Here is a 14,430-nt window from a genome sequence, read left to right as displayed (position 1 = left end):
GAAATCCTGACTCCATTACTGATTAGCTGTGTAACTTGTGGAGTTGCTAGAACACTCTAAGCCTGTTCTCTTTCCTGTCAAATAGGAAAATACCACCATCCACCTCATGGGTTATTATGGCGATTAAGTGAGGTCATATTTGTAAACCTCCTGGCATAGAGTGAGGAATCAGCAAAGAAGAGGGTAGAACCACCAATATATACAAGTGTAACTTTCAACATGTTATAGACCCTGGATGGACAGTGTATAGGCAACCTGGCCTGGCTCATCTCCTGCTTTATTGCTTTGTTAATGTCCTCATGACTTTACATAAGGGTCACACATCAAGCTGGCCTGAGGGATCCCCCCCTCCACCTCTGATGGACCATCCCCATTAACTGACAAAATGCTTTACTTCTCTTCCTCCTCCATCTTTATAAACTTGCTGTTCTTGACCTCCACATCTCCCTCTCGCCATGATCCTAATTTTTGGCTTCCTTTCCCAACCAAGTCCCCAGAAGAATTGCCTAGAAGCTCTATGTCCATTCCCTTCCCATTTATATTACACTGGCTTCCCTCACTACTGCACTGAAACTGTTTTCATTCAATCAATGACGTCCAAGTGGCCAAACCTAATGGATACTTTTCAGTCCTCATCTCAATTTACCTCTCAACTCTCATGACCATTCTCCCTTTCTTGAAATGCTTGCTCTTTGCTCCTGGCTGCTGTAATTCTGTCTCTTTTGGATTTCATCCTACTAGACCACTAAATGTTGGAGTTCCTCAATTCTGTTCCCCATTCCTAAATTCTGTTCTCTTTTCATGTTAGATTCTTTTCCTATATGATCTCATCCATTCACCTGCTGGCTGGGGCCAAGAACTCCTCAATTTCTATCTCAGCCCAGACCACTCTGTTTTCATTCCAGGTACACATACCCAACTATACATTTACTGGTTCCACTTGGATGTCTCATAGGCATCTCAAAATTAACACATCCAAACTTAAATTCTTGAGATTCCCACTCAAAGTTGTTATTTTCCCAGTTTTCCCATTTCATTTAACAGCATCTCTATTCCTCTAGTTGCTTAATCCCAGTTCCCAAACTTGGCCAACAACCCCCCGTGTGACTTGCCCCACTTCTCCACCCTTTTTGTGCAATCCTCCCCTAAAGCACTCTGTTCCAGCCACATTGGCCTTGTTGCAGACCCAGGAATCTGCCATGCCTTCTCCCCACTTAAGGTTTTTGAATCTAAGTGTTTCCTGTACTTAAAACAGTCCTTTCCATTTGTTTTTCCCCAGCCCTTCTCTTAAACACACATTTCATCTGACAAATCCTGCCCATACCAAGATCAGCTCAAATATCATTATTCTCTAGAAGTCTTCCTTGAATATCACTCCTATCTAAAATGGATACTGCCCTTAAAATTCTTTGGAACATCCTGTTGTCTTCCCTCATGGCAAACTCTGAAATTTCTAATGACATATGCATTTATATTTCCATATTTAATGTCTATGTGAAAAGTAATCTCTGTAAGAACAAGCCCCACGTTTGTTATGTTCATTATGTTCACCACGCTACCCCCTGGGCTTAACTCGTGTAGGCACATAAGGTCTTTCTGAATATAAGCCATGCACAAGTTTCTCCCCATAACACAGAATATATTTCAAACCCAAGGATAAACATTATATGACTCTAATAAAGTCTCACATTTGAGTAAGTCAAAGAACTGAGACATATCTTAGGTATCTACTTGCATCAGATAATATAAAAGCCAAAATGAGCACTTATTCAAACTTAGAAAAATGTTTTTCTGTGCATTAAAAATAAACAGGAAGAAAGTCAAGATTATATAGAATACGGTCATAACTCAATTAATTTTATAATATTAAGTTTTCAGTGACCTGTTAAGACAGCACAAATTGAGCTTAGATTAAATGTGTGTGTTTATAACTAATTTTTATGTTTAAAAAATCCATATATTCTTATAAAAGAAAAATAGTTATATGATGACATATATAGTATGTATATGTTACTTGTTTTTACTTTTAAAATACATTTACTCTTATAAAGGAAAAATGTTCTGAAATCCTGATAATATACACTCAGGACTGTGGTTAAAAAAAATTAAATTTCTCTCATTATCAAGTAAAAATAGTTGATTTAGCAAAGTAAAAGGAAACATCCCCCACAACACACACTTAAAAAAAAAATGATGGAGCCATTGAAATGGAGATGACTCAGTCCCCAGTGACCTCACCAGCATCTGCTTCAATTACCTCTGAAAATGAAATAACCAAATTACCATTTAGCTTTCTGCTGTGCTAACAAAATTAATCTGGAATATCAAAATTCATCTGCTTTAAATTATATATTATACAACTTCTAAACCAAAACCTCTTCTAGCTCTAAATTGTGAAGAATATGCACCATGGATGTCATAATCGACAGTAACATAGCCCCAGAGACACAGGAAAAATTAATAAAATGATTAATGACTTAGCTCTAACCATCCTTGACAGTGATTTAAATCATGCCACCTATTCGAAATTGGAATCAATTTTAAGTCTGTCCTACTTTGTATGATACATGTGTTCTTGAAAATACATATGCAAACTATATTTTAAATGCTGTAGAGTGATTCAGAAATATAACCAGTTTTTTGGTTTTTGTTGTGTTTGTAGTATAGAAAAGAATATCTAAAGCATGAATAACTCGTCTGTAACTTAGGTGCTTCCTAAGTTCACATGATCATATTTTGGTCATCTAGTCTGTCAAGTATTCCATAAATACACACTAATAAATACCATTTTAAAAGTCAGACATATCACAAGGGGCGCCTGGGTGGCTCAGCTGGTTAAGCGTCTGCCTTCAGCTCAGGTCATGATCTTATGGTTCATGAGTTCAAGCCCCACATCTGGCCCTGCACTGACAGTGCGGAGTCTGCTTGGGATTGCCCCTCCCCTTGCTCATGCTTTCTCTCTCTCTCTCAAAATAAATAAACTTTAAAAATAAAATAATAGATGTAATCCATTTTCTTGTTCTCTTGTTCTTCTGTATCTTCTTCATATGCTATGTTCACACCTAAACAAGTTGTCTCACAACCATCAAGCTACATTTCTCATTTCAGTCCATGTTAGCCCCACCTCAAAGTCATCTTTGATTCTTTTTCCAAGTGAAATAAGGTACACCATTCTAGTAACGGAACCACCGAGGAAAGACCTCCTTTTTGCTCTCCACTAATTTTTGCTTCAATGGAAGCTAAATCCTGCCCTGCTTTGGGAGGAGACCTAGGGTTCTCCCAATCCGACTAACTCATCTTCCCTTTTTGTTTCAAGGACACTTGGATTCATCCTCAATGGTACTGACACACTGCTCTGCTTCATTTGCTGCTGGATCACACTGCAAACCGTGAACCATGTGTCTTGCTTGGTCTCTTCTGAAACTTGGCCTGTTACCCTTTTTGCTATCAATTTCATTTAAGTGTGGGAAAGAAAAAGCTAGAACAAGTAGACAGGGCTGCTACAAATTCACTGGTATATCACTAAATGAGTTAAAAAAATATAGGGCATCAACCATTTTGTTTATGCAAACTTTACTCGAACCAGTCAATGAAGGAAAAGGGAAGTAAAAACGCATAAACACATGACCCACGGCTTAAGCACCACGCATCTTTACAACAAAAGGGCTCAAGCAAAGAGCATCTCAGCTTGTTAGGACCTCTAACTATGCATCTAGAGAGGAAATAATAGGGGACTTCTTGCCACATCCCCAAAAATAGAAAGGTCAGGAGATTGGTGACATTTTTGTTGGTACGTAGAGATTTTCAAAGTTCCCTTGAAAGACCAGAGATTCCCTAGTTTGTTCCAAAGTTCCTAAAAACAATTTTGCATTGAAAACCCCCAAAAATAACAGTTTAGGGCATCGGGATGGCTCAGTCGGTTGAGCACTTGACTCTTGGTTTCGGCTTAGGTTATGATCTCACAGTTCGTTGAGATTGAGTCCCATGTCAGGCTCTGTGCTGACAGCACTGAGCCTGCTTGGGATTCTCTCTCCTCTCTGCTCCTCCCCCACTTGCTCTCCCTCTCTCTTAAAATAAATAAATAAACTTGAAACAAAAAGAAAAAAGAAAATTCCACTTTAGTACTTTAATATATTTAATCTTTAAATCAGTCTCACTTATCCTCCCATGGATAACTGACAAAATTCTATAAATTCAATTCAACATAGTTTAATGAAGAATATGGTATAATGATTATAGGTATGGGCTGTGAGGTCTAGCACAACAGGGTTGAGTCCTGGATCCTATGTGACCTGGGTCCTATGTGACTGTGGGCAAATTCCACAACATCTATAATAAAGCTTAGCAACTTTATCTGTGATTAAAATAACAGGACCTACCTCATGGAGTAATCAGAAGATTACATGAATACACAAATGTGTCTCTGTTACACAGTTCAACAAATGCTAGCTATCATTCACAGTGAATGACTGTTAGATGCAGGGCATAAAGCTAGACCTTGTCAGGAATATAAAAATGAAAAAGAATGGACAAAAACAACAAATAAAGTAGAGAAGATGACAGCGTTATGGGTACGTTCAAAGACAAACTGTACGAAGAACGTCAACAGAAGGCATTAGGAGGCCTAACAATGCCCTCTGAGTCCAGCGGCAGGGGAGGGCACATCTACGTGTGTGTGTGTGTGTGTGTGTGTGTGTGTGTGTGTGTGTGTGGAGGGGTTAAGAATTAAATGAAATAGGAAAAGCGTCAAGGAGACAGTGTCACAATTATAGATGGGTTTGCTGTCACTGCATATAGGGAGAAGATGGTGATAGCAAAGTTTATTACACAAATGTGTAAGACATGTACAGAAAATCAAAGTAGGACATAAAGACAGAAAGGTAGGAATGAGCCATATGGTCTTGAAGTTGAGAGACGAATTTGAGATTCAGAAGTGACACATCTGAACTGTGTCTCAGGAAGACTAATCTGGGAAGATGTGTGGGAAGATACGTACTTAGCATTTGATTTATGAGGGTAGAAGGGGTGACTGCTGGAATTTTCAGATACGAGTTTCAGGGGAAAAGAAAGAAAAATTCCTACTAAAATAACCGACAACTGGAGTCCAGGCATGAGCTAGGAAGCTCCAGAGCGGCGAGCAAAAAGCATTTTCTGGTTCAGAACTCAATTTTCGCACACTGAAGAGTCACTGTACCAGCAATAATGAAAGTTTTCAAAGGCTTGTGCCAAACTGTCTCAAGCTGAGACAGTGCCAAATTTCAGACAAATTCAGAAATTAGTTCAGTTGAAGTCTTCCCCAACTGTCAGCAACATTAAAAAATGAGGCCGACAGCTTAAATCATTTACTTTTTCGAGGACTTTGGTCTTATCTGTGTCTAGAGTCTTGGGTTTTTCACTGAAGGCTGTGGCCACAGCATATTTATGGACAAGTTTCAAGGGACATATAAACTCCCTGAAAATTTAAGCCTGTGTATTAATTCTTTCTTTTTCTCATTTATTCCTATATTCGTCATTAAGACAGCATGCTCTGATGTTATTAGGTCTTATTTTTCACTGGAACTTATTCTAAAGACTTTATATATGTATTTTAATTCAGTAGGTCCTCCAACAATATCATGAGGTAGGTACTACTGTTATTATTCTCATTTTAGAGAAAACTATACCCAAGGCCACACAGCCAGTAAATAGTTCTACAGAGGAGAAACCTACCGGAGGCCCACAAACAAAAGTTCCCCAGGCTTCATAATCAAAATAGTTCCATTTGGTGGTTTTGTTAGGTTACAGCTTCACTGGGTCTCACTCCAGAATCTAGGACAATCCAGATCAGCCTGAGATTTCAAGGAAGAGGACACATGCTTTTTTGTCACTGATCCTTGAAATTAGTTTTATAGGGAGCCATTACACTGCACTGGGGGGAAATATATTTATATAACAGGTACTTTATGTACAGCTGTCTTTAAATAATTAGCTAATATGTATTAGATCAACAATTTTCAAAGAAATTTGTTGTTCAAAGAGGAAAAATAACCTCACTCTCAGGATACTAACCTCCAAAGACTCTTCTAAAACAATGAGTTCTTTTGATCCCACAGATCTTTTGGCCCACAATAAAAAATAATTGTAAACTGTGATTCAAGATATATGTATACTTGTATATATTTAAAAGAAAATTTTCATAAAATATTATTGATTCTGACTACCTACAATGCACTCTGATATTTTATATTCAGTCTAGCATTAGTCCAGACTAATCTATTCTCTTCCATTCCATTAAAAAAAAATGCTGGTTCTCATCCACTAAACTGATTTCAGGATGCCCCGATGGGTTGTAACCTACAGCCTGAAAAGCAGGATACAACATGGAATTAAATCAAGTAACTGCCTATTCCTTAAAAACAAGGCAAAAAAGCATGACTCTATCTGTTAATGTCTAAATGTTCATAAGCCTTTTCTTTGATCTGTAGAAAAAAGTTAATGATTTCCTAAAAACATCAGCAGCTCAAACTCGACCATGGATATTTTTCCCATTAATGCATGACAAGCGATATGTAAATGTTCTCTTAAGAGCTGCTTGATCTGAACTCAATCAAAATAATAGGAAACATAAGCCTTAAACAACATTACAGCTCATTCAAGAGTTTAATTGGTAATTAGTAATATTTTCAAATAAGGAACAAGCTGCTCTTTTATACAAAATGTCTAAAAATATTCTTAATCTCTAAGATTAATAAAATTGCTGAATACTAAAAAATCTATAGTAATAAAAATTAAGGCTCACAAACCACTTAGGTTCTACATTAAAAAAGCCGTTTTAAATATTCTCAGTCTTTCAGTTGGTCAAAAAAGACTTAACAAACTTGCTACATGCCAACCACTATTTATTTAACAATGTAACATGGAAGGAGCACTGACCTATAGCAGAGTCCCACCCTTCCAGATGGCTCATTTGGGGGGAGACTGAGTGCAAACACATAAACAAGAGCTATGGATATCACACACGGAAAGTGCTCCTGGGCAGTGCTGTGGATCACTACAGGCACTAATGGCAACAGCCATCTTGGATGGTTCTTAGAAACTGAAATCAAATATGGTTTCCAGTAAAACCAACTAAAACACTTCCAAACCCATGTACAATTTTCCCTACTTACCACATCATGATGCTAATAACATGTTCTAATCCCCCCTCTCAAAGTACAAATTAATGCTTAAGGCAACGTAAACTGAGAAATATGGAATAAAGAAAAACAATCAGTGATACAGACACAGTAGACTGGGATTCAGGGCTCAGATCGTCCATTTAAAGGCTAAGTGATTTGAGGCAAGGCATTTAACCTCCCAAACAACAGATCCATCATCTGCATTTATATCTACTCATATGATCATTGTGAAGATAAAGTGAGAGAATGCGCATGAAGGTACTTTGTAAAGTGCCAAAAAATGTTATTATTATTAACTTTTATTAGATCACTAGACAGAGAGAAACTGAGAGAATAAAATATTAACCAAATATTAAGCCAGTACAGAGTTAACACTTACCAACACTTAAAACAGTTCTATTTGCTTTTCATGTACCAACTCAATTAAAACCTGCATTATGACTGAATATCTGAATCTAACTACTGGTAATAAGAAAGTTTCTCCTCAAATCTTGGACACACTAAGGTTCTACTCTAATGGTCCTTGGCCAGCAGGAAAAAACAATCTACAGACTGTTAATTAAAGGAAGGGCAAGAGTTCACATCACACCACTCCACCCATGTGGTATATTCATTCTTAGCACAGGCATACCACAAAGTGGCAGCTCTTTCCTCGAGTTCAAAGACAGCCTTTGTGGGGCTAGAGAGGGGGAGCCCTCTCTGTATCCTCAGCAGTGCTGCAGATCAACCAACCAGACCCATCCAGCTGACACCTACCACTGGATCTTAGACTCTATTTGCCCAAAAGGGCCTTCTGGGTTTTTCTGTCCAAATGTATTTCTGCATTCATTTCTATCATAGGCAACTACTCTTTTTAGATAAGAGCAAACCTAGCAAGTAACGTGGATATCTGCAATGTAAAACCCTGACTTACATGGGTGGGATATCCAGACTACATGTTTCCTACTGCCCTAGTTGGTTAATACTCTGATGTTAAACTTGACAAGATGTAGTATGGGATGTCCTCAAGCCATAAACAAGTTTTGTTTTGTTTTTTTAAAGGTCATTTGGGGCAGCGTGGGTGGCTCAGTCATTCGAGTGTTCAACTCTTGATTTTGGCTCAGGTCACGATCTTGCGGTTCTTCAGACTGAGCCTTGTGTCGGGTTCCTCACTAACAATACAGAGCCCTCTGGAGATTCTCTCTCTCTCAAAATAAATCAACACAAACTTCTTAAAAAGTTTTTAAAAAGGTCACTTAGAACTTAGGATGTACTTCTGCACATTAATTCACAATGCTGTGAACTGACCTGTGTTCTACAGGGCCCAACGTACCACTAAGTTGCCACACTGCCAAGGGCAGTATTGCAGAGCGTAAGCTGTGGTTGAAGAAGGACAGAGCTGGGCTCCAATCCTGCCTCACCTGCCTGTTGTATAATCTCACTAAAATTTATTCAACTTCTCTGAGTCTAAATTTCCATAGCAGGCAAATCATATTTGGGTATGAAAATTATGTATCAGAGGCTTGGTGTGAAGGTAACGTGGACCAGTTTTCCCAACCTTTTTCACAGGAAAGCATGCACAGAAGAGGACAGTACTCACACTGCACCCTGGAGTAAGATGCTACTCATGGCGAAAGGTGACCAGCCTATGTGGTCCTGCATAGCCGGCCACTCTAAAGGCTGAGGGGTTGGTGTCTGTGGCACGTACGCCTGAGACATAAGAGTGTGTCAAACCCAAGTGGTGAGGCTCTGATTACCAGTAAATACACATAAAGTGGTCTGCTGTGAGCCCAGCAGATCACTGACAATTTCCCCTCATGGGCTTGGGCTCCTACTCTGAAATAAAGAGAGTGCCTTAGAATTCTCAAAGCCCTTTGGACTATGTAATTCCACTTTATACTATTCCAGAACCTGGCTGTGCTGAGAACAACGTACGTTTGTGTGATTCCACTGTGGACCGTTATGATTCCTCCTGCCTCCCCAATTTGAACAACAAGAGCAGCTCATGGGATGAGTGGGGTATCAAGAAGAGGATTTCTGGGTGAAGATGAAGGTGCAGGTAAGCACAGAAGCTGGAGTCCGAGGTGACTGAGTACTCACTGTGCCCAGCATTCTGCATATGTTACTTTAATCTTCACAGCTATCTTGGTTTGGTTTGGTTTGGAAGAAGGAGCCACACAACTTATTATGTATATTTAATAAGAAGACTATCCAGTGGGTTCCAATATCAGACTCCAAATCCTCCTCCCTAGAAGAAGGGGTCAAACCTCAATCAGTATAGACAAGGACCAGACCTGATTCAACTGTGGTCCTCCTCCTTTGGACTTCATCTCCTTGGTACAGGCTGGGAAGTTTCCTTCTATCAAAGCCATTTTGTTAGTGGATTATTATTAGCCACACTTAACAACAAGAAATGCAGGGTGAAATTTAGAAAACTTGGCCAAGGTTATTTACTAGACTGGTTTTCAAACACTAGGTGTTCTGCTGATGGGTCAGAGGTTCAAGGATGAAGAACCACCAGGGTAGAGGTTGGGGATGGAAGCCAGAGGTGTCAGAGGAGTGGGGGTCGGAGCTCGCTCGGCATTCTGCACCCTTCAGGGTTTGGGATGGGAGAGTGAGGCAGAAAGAAGAGTGCCATTCCCCTCTGTGCTTCATACCACTGGCTCTGAAGGTGGTGGGTTAGAAGACAGTAGGTGGCAGCAAGATCTCTGCCTCTCCTGAGAAGCAGGAAAGAGTGGGAAGAGGCCAGCAAGTCTAGGGAAGAGGGACCTGTATGAACAACACAGAGTCTACTGGTCTCTACCGCTCAGTGCCAATTCACAGGGCCTGTCAGACCTTATCAGAGGGGAAAAGTAAATCTACAAAATACCACTTCGGGTTAACTGAAAGTAGATTGTTGATATCCTAAATTAACCCTCAATCCTGAAAGCTAGGTTTTTAAAAAGTGTTCAAACACACAAAGAACATAAAAGGACCTGCACAAAAATCAATAAATGGGTTCTAAATTCTGCAAAAGCTAACTAATGTCAAAGACAATGTGGAAGAGTTCTGTGTGGCACTATTGAAGAAAACACCTACATTCTAACTCAAAGGGAAAGGGAGAACAGAGGCCACAGTGAATAAGGATGACTTCACATAACACAGGGAGTATAATTTGCTTTAATAATTCATTTGCTTTCAAGATATGTCATGTATCAAGGAATTAATACACACAAATATAATATACCAATTTTGTATACACAAATTCTTTGCAGAAGCATGGGGAAAGGTCTCATGAATCATTCGATCTGGAATAGACAACTGGTATAAAACACCACCAAAGATCTGAAAACTAGGTGGGTCCGGGCCAGGAGATCCTGAAAACTCCTTGGTACTCATCCAGAATAAATCTACCTACTAGTGATGCTAATTCACCCTTCCATTTAGAGAGTTAAATAGGCACATTTCAAGATAAATTATAAAAAAGGAAGTAATGGGTGATCCGCAAATCACTAATTTCAGTCTAAAATGATTAAAATATGGTCTGTTAAACTTAACTTTGTTTTGATGCTAAATTCAGAGAGAGGGAGAGGTACATCAACAAAGGAGGTAGAGTAAGGATTATTTACCAAACACAACCATACAACGTTTATGAAATGATATGGTTAAATAGTACACCAAGAAAACAGAAAACAGAGGCTATTTAATTACACGGAAGGGAAAAGGGATGAGGGAGGGGAACAGAGTTTAACATTTAAAATTTAAAATTTTTAGGGTTTCAGAAACATATTATGGTAATAGGTAGAAATAAGGACAAATCTTCCTTTTGATAACCTCTGCACACTAGTAGAGATTTGTGTAAGGTAGTGTGAGTTCATCAATTCGGCTTTACCCTTGGTCTGACTTTACAGTCTGCTGTGGAAATCTTGCCTGGACTGCCCATAGGCACACCACTCCAGAGAAATCAGCCCTGTGTTGTCAGAAACTGACTTTCAAGTGGGTCCTGTTGGGAATTCCACAGTTCAGTCAGAAAGCATTTGAAAAGATTCATAACTTTGGTTGCCTCTTTTCTGATAATGGAGGGCTATTTGGTTTGCCTTTTGCCTTTAATAGCTTAACCATTTTTGGCCACCAAAGCATTGTAACAACTAAACTACAGTTTGTTTGTTCTCTCTCTCATTTCCTAGTAACTAATCATGTTAATGTGCTGTTAGAATAGCATCCCCGACTTTTTGTTCTTGGCCTGTTATCCTTACGCTCTGAAGGTCATACTTAATTTTTGGCTATGTTTTCCTTTCATTGTTAGAATACTTCTCACAAGAGGTCAAGGCAAGCATGACAATTAAATTTTACATTTCTGAGCTGAAAAAACTGTGCTGTTCTTCCAGAAGGGTTTCATCTTGCATTGTAATGAGAGTTGCTTAACATTGAGCAGATTGCTTGTGAGCCACTAGTTACCCTCATCGTTGGAATCAGTTTAGATTTAAACTTAGAAGTCACTACAGCTTTGAAATCACTACATAGGGTATCCATAGGCAGAAAAATAAAAAACGAACTTTGAATCAAACTCATATCCCATATAAAAATTAATTCAAAATGGATGGCTGAGGGGATGCCTGGGTGGCTCAGTCGATTAACTGTCAGACTCTTGATTTCGGCTCAAGTCATGATCTCACGGTTCATCAGTTCAAGTCCCACACTGGACTCTGCACTGAGAGTGGGAAGCCTGCTTGGGATTCTCTGCCTCCTCTCTCTCTGCCCCCTCCCCTGCTTTTTCTCTCTCTCAAAAATAAATAAATTTTAAAAAATGGATGACCAACAAATATAAAACATAACTATAAAACTTTAAGAAAAAAAAGACAAAAGAAAATCTTCAGGACCTATGACTGGGTAAAGAATTAGACTTGATACCAAAAGCTGAATCCATAAAAGGAAACACTAATAAATTGAGTCGCATCAAAAGTAAAAACTGATGCTCTCCAACAGAGGCTGCTAAGATGAAAACAAAAGCTATAGACTGGGAGAAAATACCTATAAACCATCCATCAAAGGACTAGTATTTAGAATGCATAAAGAACTCTCAAAACTTAATAAGAAAACAGGCAAAAGAAATGAAAAGACATTGCACTGATGATAGAGAGATAACTAGTAAGCACACAAAAAGATGTTCAGCTTCTTCAGTCACTAAAGAAATGCAAATTAAACCACGAGATACCACTACACATCTATCAGAATGGTTAAAATAAGAAAGAGTGACAATACCAAATGCTGATGAGGCTGTGGAGAAACTGGGTCATTTATGCAATGCTGATGGGAAGGCAGGTAAAGTGGTACAGACACTCTGGAAAAGAGTATATGACAGTTTCTTACAAAATTGAATATGCACGTCACATCTGATCCAGCAATTCCACTTTTGGGCATTTATCCCAGAAAAATTAAAACCTATATTTACACAAAAACTTGCACACAAATTATCTCAGCAGCTTTAGTGGTAATAGCTCCAAACTGGAAATAAAGCAAATGTCCTTCAGTGGGTGAATAGTCAGAAAATTATGAGATATGCATACCATGGAATACTACTCAGCAATAAAAACAAATTATTGACACATGCAACATCTTGGACAGATCTCAAGTCTGAAAGTCTGTGTACCCCCAAAATTTGTATGTTCAAACCTAATGCCAAACGTGATGGTGTTAGGAGGTGGAGCCTTTTGGGGGTGATTAAGTCATGAGGATAGAGCCTTCACAGATGGGATTAGTGCCCTTATAAAAGAGGTATGGGAAGGCTCCTTGCTCCATCTGCCATGTGAGGTTAGAGCAAGAAGATGGCCTTGTATGAACCATAGAGAGGGCTCTCACCAGACCTAGAACTGGAACCCTGGTCTTAGACTTCCAACCGCCAGAACTCTGAGAAATAAATTTCTGTTATTTGTAAGTCACCCAGTCTGTGCTGCTTTGTTATAGCAGTCTTAATGGGGTATAAAACATAAGAACTGCACTAAGCGAAAAAAAATCTAATCTCAAAACATTACATATTATGATTCCATTTATATAATATTTTCAAAACAACAAATTACAGCAACTGAGGACAGATCAGTGGTTGTCAGGGGTAGCAAGTATAGGGAAGGAAGTGAATACAGCTACAGAAGGGTAGCACATGAGATCTTTTTGATCAGTATCTTGATCGTTGATGTGGCCACAGAAATCTATACATATGATGAAATTACATGAACTAAATACACACAAATACACAAATGAATGCTTGTAAACCTGGTGACATCTGAATAAAGTTGGTGGATTGCATCAATGTCAATTTCCTAGTTGTGATACCATAGGATAGTTACATAAAGTGTTACCATTGTAGAAACTGGATAAAGCGCACAGGACATCTCTCTGTAGTATAGCCTACAACTATATGTGAATCTACAATTATCTCAAAATAACACATTTTTAAAAATTGCTATATAGTTCTTATTTATTCTAAGTGCCCTCTTTTTAATGTTTCACTCATTAGATACCTGATTTCTTCCTTCCCCTATCTTGCTACTCTCTGTAGTCTTAATAGTGGAAAACATTTCACTGCAATTAGTCATTTAACTCTTGCCTTCCAAAAACTCTTATTCATACTTTACTATTACTAACTGGAGTACACCTTTTGGGAACAATGCTACACTTGAATAGTAACTCTTCGATGCATGAAATGGTCAAAATACTTTCCGAGTCTTGGTTACTCCATTGGTAAAATAGGGGGAAACCTAGGTTAGGTTTCCTGTGAAGAAAAACAAAATAGTAAGTAAAGTACTTTGCACATAGTAGTTCCTTAAATGTTCATCGCCTTTATTTTCCTATTAACAATCTAAAACCTAGCTTAGAGGTGCCTGGCTGGCTCAGTCGATAGAGCATGTGACCCTCGATTTCAGGGTTGTGAGTTCGAGGCCCTTTCTTAAAATAAGTAAGTAAGTAAGTAAGTAAATAAAGTAAAACCTAGCTTAATTTCTGGGTTAAAACCTAACAAAAAACTGTTTTTCAGTTTCCAAGGCTTACATTTGGAAAATAAGAAATGCCTCTTTTTTTTTTTTTTAACGTTTATTTATTTTTGGGACAGAGAGAGACAGAGCATGGACGGGGGAGGGGCAGAGAGAGAGGGAGACACAGAATCGGAAACAGGCTCCAGGCTCCGAGCCATCAGCCCAGAGCCCGACGCGGGGCTCAAACTCACGGACCGCGAGATCGTGACCTGGCTGAAGTCGGACACTTAACCGACTGCGCCACCCAGGCGCCCCAAGAAATGCCTCTTTAACAAGCACAGACAGAG

The 14,430-nt window shown here is 38.9% G+C and overlaps 1 protein-coding gene across 7 annotated transcripts in view; it reads right to left on the bottom strand.

The window, feature by feature from the left end:
- NCOA7 (nuclear receptor coactivator 7) overlaps positions 1 to 14,430 on the bottom strand; it is a 163,979-nt gene that overhangs the window by 113,306 nt on the left and 36,243 nt on the right. The window lies entirely within an intron of this gene.

The sequence above is a fragment of the Felis catus genome, chromosome B2 (genome assembly GCF_018350175.1).
Source record: "Felis catus isolate Fca126 chromosome B2, F.catus_Fca126_mat1.0, whole genome shotgun sequence".
Lineage (NCBI taxonomy): Eukaryota > Metazoa > Chordata > Mammalia > Carnivora > Felidae > Felis > Felis catus.
The sequence above is the reverse complement of the archived record's forward strand: the minus strand, read 5'-3'. Positions and strand labels throughout refer to the sequence as shown.